The following is a 12,795-nucleotide window of genomic DNA, read 5'->3' on the forward strand; positions in this document are numbered from 1 at the left end:
CCCCCCCCCCCCCCCCCCCCCTCTCTCTCTCTGCGCGCACACGTGGCACACATGCACGCATACACACACTGAGTGCAAACACACACTCCCCCCACCTCCCTTTCCCATTGGCTCTCTGTCTGCAAACACTCTCCTCTCTCCATCTATCTCTCCCTGCAGTCTCCACAGTTCAGCTTTTTATTTACCTGCACTCTTGTAGGTCAGAATTACAAAGAGGTGGGGACAGTGGCTTATGGGTCCAAATTTAATTATTTGTTATAGCACTGTTACACATTTTAATTCAATGTTCCAGCTTTCTCAAAGCAACAATACATTTTTAAGTTAAACACCCGAGGACAAACACATTTCTCCATTTATCAGTTTGTTACTTTTTGCCATACAGTCATTGTTATAGTTTGAAGATACATCTTCATACATCTTTAAAGCTTTATATCCAGAATAAAATATATAGCTTGCTGCTGTTGATTTGTACCTAAAAAGTTAAAAAATTAAAGTAGTTGAAGTGACTGTCTAAATACTAATAATTGCTGAAAGGAATTGAAATGGTATTTAAAATGGAAGTGTTTCAAAACTGTAATCAGTAATCACGTTTTAAGGAAAGATAATCGGCAAAAAGAAGTTAACAACTCTTGTATGGATTGTCAGAAAATGTGGTGCACACAATAATCTACCCCTCATGATGAATTGTAATAACTTGAACTTGATTTTATCAGGTCAAAATTTTCAAATTTTCCAGTACATTTGTTAATGACCAAATACCTGCAAAACTAATAACTGGTAAACATGAGCATGTTTTGCAGTAACAAAAGTTGGATGAAATGACTCGGCCAGGATGAACAGAATCGTGCTGCACTGCAAACAGTGAGGTTAAATGTTAGCATATGAATATAATATAAACCTAAATAATGTAATAACTGGAATTTACTCTAAGTAGCTGCACTGCAGCTAACTCTTAGCAACCCTCAGCTGTATATGCTGTCTTCAACACACCCCATTCGTCCTGCCATTCATGACTTATTACTCTTCAATTCATGATTATATTGTATCATTTTAAACAAATATCTACATACATATTTATTGTAACATTTTGTTCTACAAAGTTAGAAAAGCAGTGTTTAAGTGTGTAAATAGTTTTATGTCTGCATGTTGTAAGTTCAACTTTTTCTTTCTTACAGTCATTGTTATAGTTTGAAGATACATCTTCATACATCTTTAAAGCTGTATATCCAGGATAAAATGTATAGCTTGCTGCTGATGATTTGTACCTAAAAAGTTGAAAAATTAAAGTAGTTGAAGAGACTGTCTAAATACAATTGCTGAAAGAAATTGAAATGGTATTTAAAATGGAAGTGCTGCAAAACCTTAATCAGCAATCACGTTTTAAGGAAAGATAATCGACAAAAAGAAGTTGTGGGTTATGGGAATGCTAACGTCCATACAAGTCACATTCCCACAAAATCACATTTTAAAATGCAGATGGCTTGCTGACATAGTGAAATAGATTAAAAATCATTTCAGTTTCAATTTACCGTTTCAATTCCAATTTTCAGTTGACAAGTAAGATATGAAAGCAGTTGCAATATCAGCTGAAGAGAAAGAGATAAAAGCAGTTAAAATGCCGAGTGAAGTGTAAGAGATGTAAGCCACTGAAATGTCAGATGCAGAATAAAAGATGGAAGCAACTGAAATATCAGATGAAGAGTGATCCAGTGTCTAGACTGGAAACTTCACATCAGGGACGAAAGCTTTCACCTAACACTGGAGTGTCTGTCTGCACTGGTTATGGCTCGTCTGTGAAATTAAAAGCCAAACTTTCTGTGTAGTGTGTTGCAGTCAATGTACAGCGTAGTTTACTGTTTGTCTAAGAATAAACAATGCAGCTTCTAAAGACCCCAAAATGTCATGGTTCCCAGCTGCTTGGCAAAAGTAAAGGGACATCGGGAGGAAGAAGAAAAAAAAAAAACGAGCAAACTCTAGCTGTGTCCAGAGACACACTCTGATCCAAAATGTACATAAATATATGTACATTGAGACCCAACCAAGAGGCAACCTCCGAGTCTGAAAAGTGAAGTCAATGCAGAAGTGGCTTCAGCCTGCATTCTATCTAATGGCCAGCAGGGGGTGACACCACTGGTTGCAAAAAGAAGTCCATTTGTGTATTAGTCAAAAGGAAAATGATCCCTGTAGTTCTTCAAAGTTAACTGGGACATTTTTTTGCTTAAAATGTCTTGGTCATTGTTCTGTTTGGCTAAAAAACACTGTCAGGAGTTAGCTGTTCATTTTGAATTGAACCATTGTCCTAGCACTAGCGTAGCTGATGATGTAGCATAATTCTGTCCCCCAATCTGTTCTGTGCATGCACTGGTTGCAAAAAAAACAATATAGCAATAGCCACACACCAAGATGGCGACATCCAAAATGCCGAACCAGAGAATTCAAAACTGCAGTACACAAACTAATGGGTGATGTCACTGTGACTGCATCCACACTTTTTATAGTCTTATAGCAAGTGGATATTCTAGCCTGCATGGAGCTGTTGCAGACAGCTGCATAGTTTAAAACAGTGTGTATGTTTTGCGTAATATGTGTGAGTAAAAAAGGTTTTAAAAAAAAATCTTCACACGGTTGCGTTCGAGACATGAGATGAGAGATGAAAGTTGTTGAAATATCAGTGAAAGAGTAAGAGATGGAAACAACCGAAATATCAGTGAGAGTAAGAGATGGAAACAACTAAATATCAGTGAGAGTAAGAGATGGAAACAACTAAATATCAGAAATATCAATTAGAGAGTAAGAGATGGAAACAACTGAAATATCAGTGTAAGAGGAAGTAATGGATGCAGTTGAATCATATAAAAAAAAAAAGATTAAAACAATTCAAGTGTCAGTTGAAGAGTCGGATACGGAGTCAATTGTAATGTCAGGTGTATAATGCTCTTGAAATAAAATAGGCATTGCCAACTTTGAAGTGAAAGTTGAAGAGTAAGACATGGATAGAGATACAGGCCGTTGCATGGTTCTTGTGCTGGCCTCCATTACAGCCTGTCATTAATATGTACGCTTGTATCAAGTGCATGCATACTAAAATTTAAAGCCTGCAGCGACAACAACTGCACCCATCCCCTTTTGATAATTAGCTCTTTGGTCTGTGGAACCCACTACTTATACCCACCAATAATCACATAACTAACATATTCATAAAACATGAAAAATGAGGAAGCAGGTAGAAAACAATTTTGGTCTGTCAGTGAGTCAGTCACTTTGGTCAAGACTAAACTATCTCTGGAAAAGACGTATTCTCCTAACGGGCATCACTGCTGCCAAAAAGATGCTGGCTTTATGCTGGAAACCTCCACATTCAGTTACCAAGACCCATTGGATTAACATATGCATTGACATAATAAATATGGAGGTTTCGGTGTCAAGAATGCACGGTGCTGGAGCTGATACTATTCTATCATGGCAAACAATGGCAGATAAGATCAAGGAATTGCTGTAATCAATATTTTATTTGCATTTCTTGAACATGGTCTCTCATGTCCAGTAAGAGTTTTATAGAGATCCAAGTTGGGGGGGTGGGGGGTCGTCGCCTGGTCCCTTTTTTTATTTTTTATTTAAATTTTCCTAATATATTTTTTCTATTTATTTTATTATTATTATTATTATTATTATTATTATTATTATTATTATTATTATTACTATTATTATTATTATTATTATTTTAAATTTGATTGTAATGTACCTTTTAATTTTATCTTTAAAAGCAATAAAAAAGTTGTTCACAAAAAAAGACTAAACTATCTCAAAGTCCCTCTCCAGATATGGTTTTAAGTACAACATAATGTAAAATACCCTGATATAATTAAGATATTGGTTAACAAGATTGCCCCAGCTAAAATGTGAAAGAGCCTACCCTGCCCATCGCTGTTGTTCACGTTGTTCGGCCACAAAGCTCTTTGGCTCATGGTCTACTGACTGCAGCAGAAGTTCTAGCATCTGATCTATTATTTCCCTTTGAGGAAACAGTTGTGATGTTGTGACATTACGAGCTTGCCCAGCGTACATTTGAATATCAGATTTTAGCGAAATGCAAAGAAATCTGTCCCTTCAGAAAAGGTATGTGAAATCACCTTAGTAGCTGGGCCGGACTGGCCCTCTGGAATACTGACAGTACTGAAGTTTGGGTTTAGCGAATATAGCACACATTAATCTACCCCTCATGATGAATTGTAATAACTTGAACGAGCCCATTTTATCAGCTCAAAATACCTGCTAAAAACCTGCTAAACTAATACCTGGTCAACATGAGCAAGTTTTGCAGTAACAAAAGTTGGATGAAATGACTCGGCCAGGATGAACAGAATCGTGCTGCACTGCAAACAGTGAGGTTAAATGTTAGCATATGAATATAATATAAACCTAAATAATGTAATATCTGGAATTTACTCTAAGACCAATGTTGTTGAATCACTGCAGCTAAATCTTAGCAACCCTCAGCTGTGTATGCTGTCTTGAACACATCACATTCGTCCCGCCATTCATGACTTATTACTCTTCAATTCATGATTATATTGTATCATTTTTAACAAATATCTACATCAATATTATACATTCATATTTATTGTAACAGTTTGTTTTACAAAGTTAGAAAATCAGTGTTTAAGTGTGTAAGTAGTTTTATGTCTGCATGTTGTAAGTTTAACTTTTTCCTTGTTGACAACACAACAAATAGACTGGCCACTCCTCCTCCAAATATCATTTCCAGGCCATATTATAGGAGCTAAGACAAAATATAAACAGGTAAGAGATTGCAGATTTTACTAGATCAGGTTTGTGTCACTTCAAATCCATATTTTTTCATCAATAAATCATGATGAGGGCTTATTTGGAACACATGGGCTTAAAGCAGGGGTCTCAAACTCAAATCACCTGGGGGCCGCTGGAGGCAGTATCAAAATGACCAAAAAAATACACAAAATTACAAAAAAAAAATACACAAAATTACAAAAAAAAGACACAGTAATACCAAAAAAGACACAAAATTATTTTTTTTAAAAAGACACAAAATTATTTAAAAAAAAGACACAAAATTACCAAAAAAAAGACACAAAATTTCCAAAAAAAGGAATTAAAGGGACCCTCCACACATAACACGGTAAAGTGACATTCATATAAAACTCACATTTAACTTTCATATCAAGGTGAGGGCCACAAAATATCGTCACGAGGGCTGCAATTGGACCGCGGGCCATAACTTTGAGACCCATGGCTTAAAGGGTACATTCAGTACCCATTAACCCCATGCCAGACTTTGGACATATTTCCTTACATTAAGTAATAAAAAATAATAAAAAGTGGAATAAATAAATTATTTAAACTATAAATGAGAGATTGTTTCATTTAAAGTATAACAGTCTTACTTGATTTGTGGTGGTTTATTTTACAAATGTCTGCAAACAGCCTGTACCATTGCTCAAAGACATAACTCTGTCATGGCAGGTGTACTGTTCTAGGCCTAAGGATGCACAGTATCACATGTGAAGCTGTTTGGCTGAGCACTTCTGCAAAAAGCTGCATGCTGCACCTGCCCCAACGGTCACTGCACTAGTTTTACCAAAAAGGAAAACTAGCAGTCCTTCAGTAGTCACACTGATATTTTTTTCTTTTAAAAAGCTGAGAAACACACTTATTTGAATAGTGTTAACACATTCTTAACACAGCTGTGGGCTTTGAGATATGATGTTGGTGTACATAAAGCTAACATTTGTCATCTTTCAATGACCTTTGGGGTGATGCTGGAACTCTGAGGCTTTTAAAATTGACTGCCAGAGCAAGTTAGGTATGAAAATGACAAAACACAAATGCAGGTGTATTTGCTTTTCTGTAGCACCTGCTGTGTGTAAAGGAGCCCTACATGCCAGTGCTGATAAAGTGCTTTTCAGGGTTCTGTAGGTCAAGATACAGTGAGACCATACCACATATGCTGCACAAAACAAATTATATTTCAGTGAAATTATATGTTGTATATGGCTGTCTTTATCATGTCCCCTTGCTGTGCTATTCACCGTTGCTCTGGTGAAGTGACTATGCTGCTAATGTACCATCTGTATGACATCAAGTAACCCGGGGATGGTCCCTTGCTGATATCATATATAACTACTATAGCTTAACGCTCTGGAGTCACTGAAAGCACGGGCGGATGACTTCTTCATGATTTCACAACGTAAAAATTAAGCAGCATGTTTCCCTGCCGTCACCTTCCCTCTAAAGTACTGGCTTTAAACTCAATGCTAGATTTTATTTGATGACAATAGGCAGAGTAAAAGCGAAGATAAGGTCAAATATATTGAGCAGATATTTATAGATGTTATCTGCATTTTTGCAACCTGTGTTCACATTTAAATTCTTCATTGAGCATGACTGAGTTTTAAAAGAAAAATAATAATAATTTTCAAAATTTGATTTTATGTTGTTTTTTTTGTTTGTTTTCTTTTGGGTTCAAAATGTTGATCCAGTCAGTCAAAGTGAAAAAATTATTATCAGGCCACATAAGTGAGATTGTACTGAATAACATGATACCAACATGAGCTATTTTTGTTGTTATCATTAATTTGTCCAGACAAATGTACCTTTAGTTGTACCAGGCATTAAAATGAACAAGAAATTCAAGAAAACAATGGTCTAATATATTTTCTTTTCATGACTGCACATGCAGAATGGCTCCACAGGGTTAAACCCTGCTTCAAACATGTGACAAATGCAACACACTGTAAACGTGACTGTTTTCAACACTGAATATATTAAAATGCTGGTTATAAGGGACCAAAATCACTAGTGTAAGATTAGATATACATAACAGGGTTTGGCTTATAAAAACATACATAAAGTACTTCCAATAACAGTGAACAAAGTTCACTTCTTCTAAATAAAACCTCCATCAACAGGAGTCAAACACCTGTCTCCTGCTTCAAAGTCGTGGGTTTGACTGTCCTAACTCACCCACCCAGCAGTGAATAAGTGGCTATAAACATCATATTGCTATGTCACCAGACAGAAAGATGGTTTAAACATACATACAATGTCTACAATTTTGGTAATAAAAAGGGTATTTCAAAATGTGGGGAAATAGATTCATTTGTTTTCTTTCTGCTTATGATTGGAAGACCAGTAGCATTCTCATGTCTGTGGATGAAGTGTAATGCTGGTCTGGAGAGATTAGCCTAGTTAGCATAAAGACTGAGGGCAAGGGGAAACAGCTAGCCTGCTCAAACATCTTTTAAGATCAATAATGAACACATATATGTTTGTGTGCTCACAGAAAGACACATTTAAAAATAAAAAATATATTGCTAAAGCTAGAAATGCATTTTTACAGCTACAGATTAAACAGGCTTGTTTTACAACATGTTAGTGATTGAGCTTGACAAGGTGTTTTTTTACTTGGGATATTTTGGCAAAACCATTGGTTGTTTCGTCTTTCCACTCTAAGCTAGGTTAATTGCCTGGCTATAACTGAACAGCTTTCTTCAATATATATTTAAAAAAAAAACATTAGGGGGAGTGCCCTGTGGGGACTTGCTCACTTGGCCTAGATCAGGGATGGGCAACTGGAGGCCCGGGGGCCGCATACGGCCCACACCCTCACTTGAAGTGGTCTTCAGTACAACTACATGCATTTGAGCATGAAATCTTAAAATTGCAGTGTAAAAATGCACAAAATTACTTCTTGCAATTAATGTTGGTCTGCTGTTCTTGCGCTGAAAAAAAAATCACAGGAAGTGGTTATTTTTTATTTGCTTCAGACCTTTTGTATTTCTATTTATACTGTTAAACATCCAATCGAGCATACAATATGTTAAGTTATTGCACTGTAAACATATTTAAAACTGTCCTATCTGTGGCCCTGTGGTAGTGTCCATGAAAAATTGTGGCCCCCTCCAGCATTTAAGTTGCCCATCCCTGGCCTAGATGGTTGTTGGTTACACCGGTGGACCCCCTTTACATACGTTAATACATTAATAATATTAATCGGTATTGAATCATCAGTACAAAAGATGAACAACTGTTTTAAAATATGTGGTTCTTAGATAGCCTACAAGAAACCTGTGGACATTAAAACAGAAAACACCAGGAAGCTAAGATTTACAGTGAGTGAACTAAAAACACAATCTGTAGCTTCAGTTGATTTTTATTTCAGTCTATTGTGGATGCACTTCCCAACTGGCCACAAGGTAAACCTGTAGGATTGTCACATTAAACAGGAGAGTCCTTTGTTTCTACGGTCAGTAAATGAGGATTTTATTGTAGAAAAAAAGGCTGATAGAGACTTCTATCATCTACTGTCATGGTTACATTGACTATACCCTCAGGCTTCAAGCAGTGCTCGAATATCTCCAAGAATGTTGGAGAACATTGTGATAAACAAGCCTCAATTCATCACTTCCACATCTTTCAAACAAGAATATACTCGCCAAATATGACACAACCATTTTGCAGCACAAAGCATATTACATTGTCTTGGTTTGTATTTGTATGTTTCTTTAAGCCAGACATAATATAAACTTACAATACAAGACAAAGCAGAAACTCATTATGACATATAGGCATCACTCACTGAAGCATATGACCCTCATACTGTGCCTGACAAAGTGCTGCATGTTATTTTCATGTTTTGCCTTCTGGAATTTAGATAAATAAGATATTCAAAATTAAAGGAATCTCCCTGATCTTATTCTCATGTCTGTTATTAATGATGAACAGGCTCTGTCAAAGACACTAGCTTACATAAATATTTTCAGTTTGGATGAAGGAAATGTAATCAAGACAAATCCAGCTGTTTCATATGCAGTTGAGCAGGGATTGGACTGGGATATGGTGGATCAAATAAGGATATGCAACACAACTTCATGGCTATTAAAGATGATTTCTTTGAAAAATACTTGATGACTAAAGCTGATTCTTTAGGCAATGATAACTTAATTAATCTGTGACAGCGTGTTTGTTTTCCACATGTGGATAGATGCTCTATGCTATTCGTTAGAAAATTACAAATGCATTTACAAGAGCATGACGAAAAAAGAAAGAAAGTTGTTATTGCTTTAATGCCGCAGACGTTTCTACTACTGAAGAAAATTAAATTTTTGCCATATTTGCTGATGAAATGTTGCAATTACAAACCCGACAGATGATCAAACTCTTTGCGAAGAGCAAACAGAGGTCTGACACACGTAGATTCTACATGCTTTAAACACAGAGCAATACTTTGAGTGATCACATCTCTTTGCACAATCAGAAGCAAATGGTTTGCAAAGAGATAAGAGATTGTAGGGCTAGCTGTGCAATCTTTACAAGGAACCATTCGCCAAATATAAAGCAAACACACATTGTTTTTGCAGCAGATTGTTGGGTCACTGTATTAGATTGGTACATCTAAAATCCTTTGATACACTTACATGAAGTTGATTTTTTTTCACCCACCATCTTTTTTTATTTTTGAAACAACAGAAGAGAACATACCAGGGAACACTATTACATTACATTACATAACATTACTTGTCATTTAGCTGACGCTTTTGTCCAAAGCGACTTACAATAAGTGCATTCAACCTGAAGGTACTAGACATAGACCACAGGAATCAAATAAGTACAGAACTTTGAGAGCCAACTGTCATTGCTAAAGGAGTGCTATATGTTAAAGAAGAAAAAGAAGAGAAAAGAAGAAGAGCATTTAAAAAAAATATATATATATATATATGTTAAGTGACCATGACTTAACCGAGGTATTGTTGGAAGAGATAGGTCTTGAGCCTGCGGCGGAAGATGTCCAGGCTGTCTGAGGTCCTGATGTCGGTGGGGAGCTCGTTCCACCATTTGGGTGCCAAGACAGAGAAAAGTCTGGAGGAGGTTTTGAGGCAAGTTGACCAATGCAGGGTGGGAGTCGCCAGCTGTTTGGCTGATGCAGAGCGGAGAGGACGGGCAGGGGTGTAGGGTTTGACAAGGTCCTGGATGTAAGTAGGACCTGAACCATTAGCAGCGGAGTATGCCAGAGCTAGAGTCTTGAAGCGTATCCGCGCAGCCACAGGTAGCCAGTGGAGGGAGCGGAGGAGGAGTGTTGTGTGTGAAAATTTGGGAAGTTTGAAGACCAATCGAGCAGCTGCATTCTGGATGAGTTGCAGAGGTCGGATGGCTTTGGCAGTCAGACCTGCCATGAGGGAGTTGCAGTAGTCCAGGCGTGAGATGACCAGTGCCTGAACAAGGACCTGAGCTGCCTTCTGAGTGAGAAACGGGCGGATTCTCCTGATGTTATGCTGTAGGAATCTGCAAGATATGGTGGTGGCGGTGATGTTTGTGGAGAGGGACAGTTGGTTGTCAAGAGTCACGCTTTTTGTGGAGACAACCACTGTGTTCTGGACAGTGATGTGGAGGTCAGTGGTGGGGGAGCCCTTCCCTGGGAGGTAAAGTAGCTCAGTCTTTCCCAGGTTGAGTTTGAAGTGGTGCGAGGACATCCACTGGGAGATGTCGGCCAGACATGCAGATATACGTGCTGCTGCCTGTGTTTCAGACTGGGGAAATGAGAAGATTAGCTGGGTATCGTCGGCATAGCTATGATAGGAGAAGCCATGCGAGTGGATGAGGGAGCCAAGGGAGTTGGTGTATACCGAGAAAAGGAGCGGACCAAGGACAGAGCCTTGAGGGACCCCGGTGGTGAGTGGACAGGGTTCTGAAACAGAACCCCTCCAAGTTACACGAAAGGTGCGGTCCTTGAGATAGGATTTGAGCAGAGACAAGGCAGGGCCCGATACTCCCAGGTGGTGAAGGGTGGAGATGAGGATCTGATGATCAACAGTATCGAAAGCTGCAGAGAGGTCCAGTAGAACCACCACAGATGAGAGAGAGGCCGCCCTCGCCTTGTAAAGCTGTTCAGTCACAGCAGGAAGGGCAGTCTCTGTTGAGTGGCCCTTCTTAAAACCAGACTGGTGGGGGTCAAGGAGATTGTGCCTATGCAGGTAGCAGGATAGGTGATTGAAGATAGCCCGTTCCAGAGTTTTGGAGAGGAGAGAGACGGGTCTGTAGTTGTCCACTAAGGATGGGTCGAGGGTGGATTTCTTTAGGAGAGGATTCACCCTTGCTTCCTTCAGAGAGTTAGGAAAACAGCCAGTAGTCAAGGAAGTGTTGATAAGATGGGAGAGGAACGGGAGGAGATCCGGAGCAATAGACTGAAACAGGTGGGAGGGAATAGGATCCAGCTGACAAGTGGTAGGACGGGCAGAGGTTACAAGGCTGAGCACTTGAGGAGGAGACAGTGGAGTGAATGCTGAGAGGGTGGTAGACGATGACGAGGAAGGAGGAGAGGCAGGTTGTAAGACTGGATGGGTAAATGAGGAGCGTATGTCCTCAATCTTTTTCAGGAAGTGGTTGACAAAGTGGGTCGGTAGGAGGGAGGAGGTAGGAAGGGGGGTTGGAGGGACCAGGAGGTTTGTAAAGATGGAGTAGAGCTTCTTCGGGTTGGAGAATGAGGATTGGATTTTGGTGTGATAGAAAGAGCTTTTTTCAGCTGAGATCAAAGATGAGAAGGCAGCAAGAAGAGATTGGTAGTTGCGTAGGTCTTCAGGGTGTTTCGTTTTCTGCCACTTCCGTTCTGATGCCCGAAGGGGAGCTCTGGTGGCACGCACAGTCCGACAGCCAAGGGGCAGGGGAGGACTTGCGTATTCTCCGAGGAGTGAGAGGACAGAGTGAGTCAAGAGAGGAGGAGAGGGTGGCAAGGAGAGGGTGGCAAGGAGAGTGTCGGTTGCAGAGTTGGGCTGCAGAAGTGAGAATGAGTCTGATGAAGGGAGGGAAGAGAGAACAGTTGAGATCAGAGCAGGAGGAGAGAGAGAGCGAATGTTGCGGCGGACCAGTACAGTATCTGTCGGTGAGGGCAGACAGTCCGATCGGGAGAGTGGGAGGGAGAAAAAAAAAAAAAAAAAGAAATTGATGAAGTAGTAGCCTACACAGTACATACAATCAAATTCACAACACAGTTACAGCCAAGGACTCCTTACGAGATAGAGAGCAAACCAGAATATACCCCCTGATGTATGTCCCTTGGAATAAATTGTTGGAGCCTGTTTTTATGTAGTCTTAGTCATGTGACACAAGCGACAGTATTCAAAACATATTAGATATGTATTATACATACCTGCAGATTCAAAATGCCACACATCTTTTACCTACTTTAAGATTTATAGAATATCATTCATTAAACTGAAGCTTTTTGTAAAAAAAAAAGGAAAGAAAGAAAGAAAGAAAGAAAGAAAGAAAGAAAGAAAGAAAGAAAGAAAGAAAATTAAAGATCTTACATTTTTAATCTCAGAACTTTTCAGGGTCCCACTTTTCAGGGTAACCAGATGCTGCCAGATGGTTTGTTCCACAGAACCCTCTGAGAAGCAGTCATTGGAAAACTGTTTGGAAAAGGGCACGCTCTTTCAAATAAAATCTTAAAAATAAAATCACCTGGCAGGTGATTGGATGAGACATCTGTCTATCACTGCCACACACTGTGCCGAAACCACCTCAGGAGAAAAGCAAACGTCTTTAGTGCTTTTCTCTGATCCTCTTTTAATGAAGAGGATCTCCAGTTCTGATAGAACGGCTCCCATTGCAGCATCTAAGCTAACCTCTTCAGGAGCCGCCATTGCTGTTGTGGACGAACAGTCACTGTGTTGTCACACACGTAGCTGCCACTAGCTCCTCACAGGACACTGATTGGCCGAACCACTGGTTATGTGACTCAAACACATTACTTGGAGCCAGGCA

The sequence above is a fragment of the Centropristis striata genome, chromosome 20, assembly GCF_030273125.1.
Source record: "Centropristis striata isolate RG_2023a ecotype Rhode Island chromosome 20, C.striata_1.0, whole genome shotgun sequence".
NCBI classification, from domain to species: Eukaryota; Metazoa; Chordata; class Actinopteri; order Perciformes; family Serranidae; genus Centropristis; species Centropristis striata.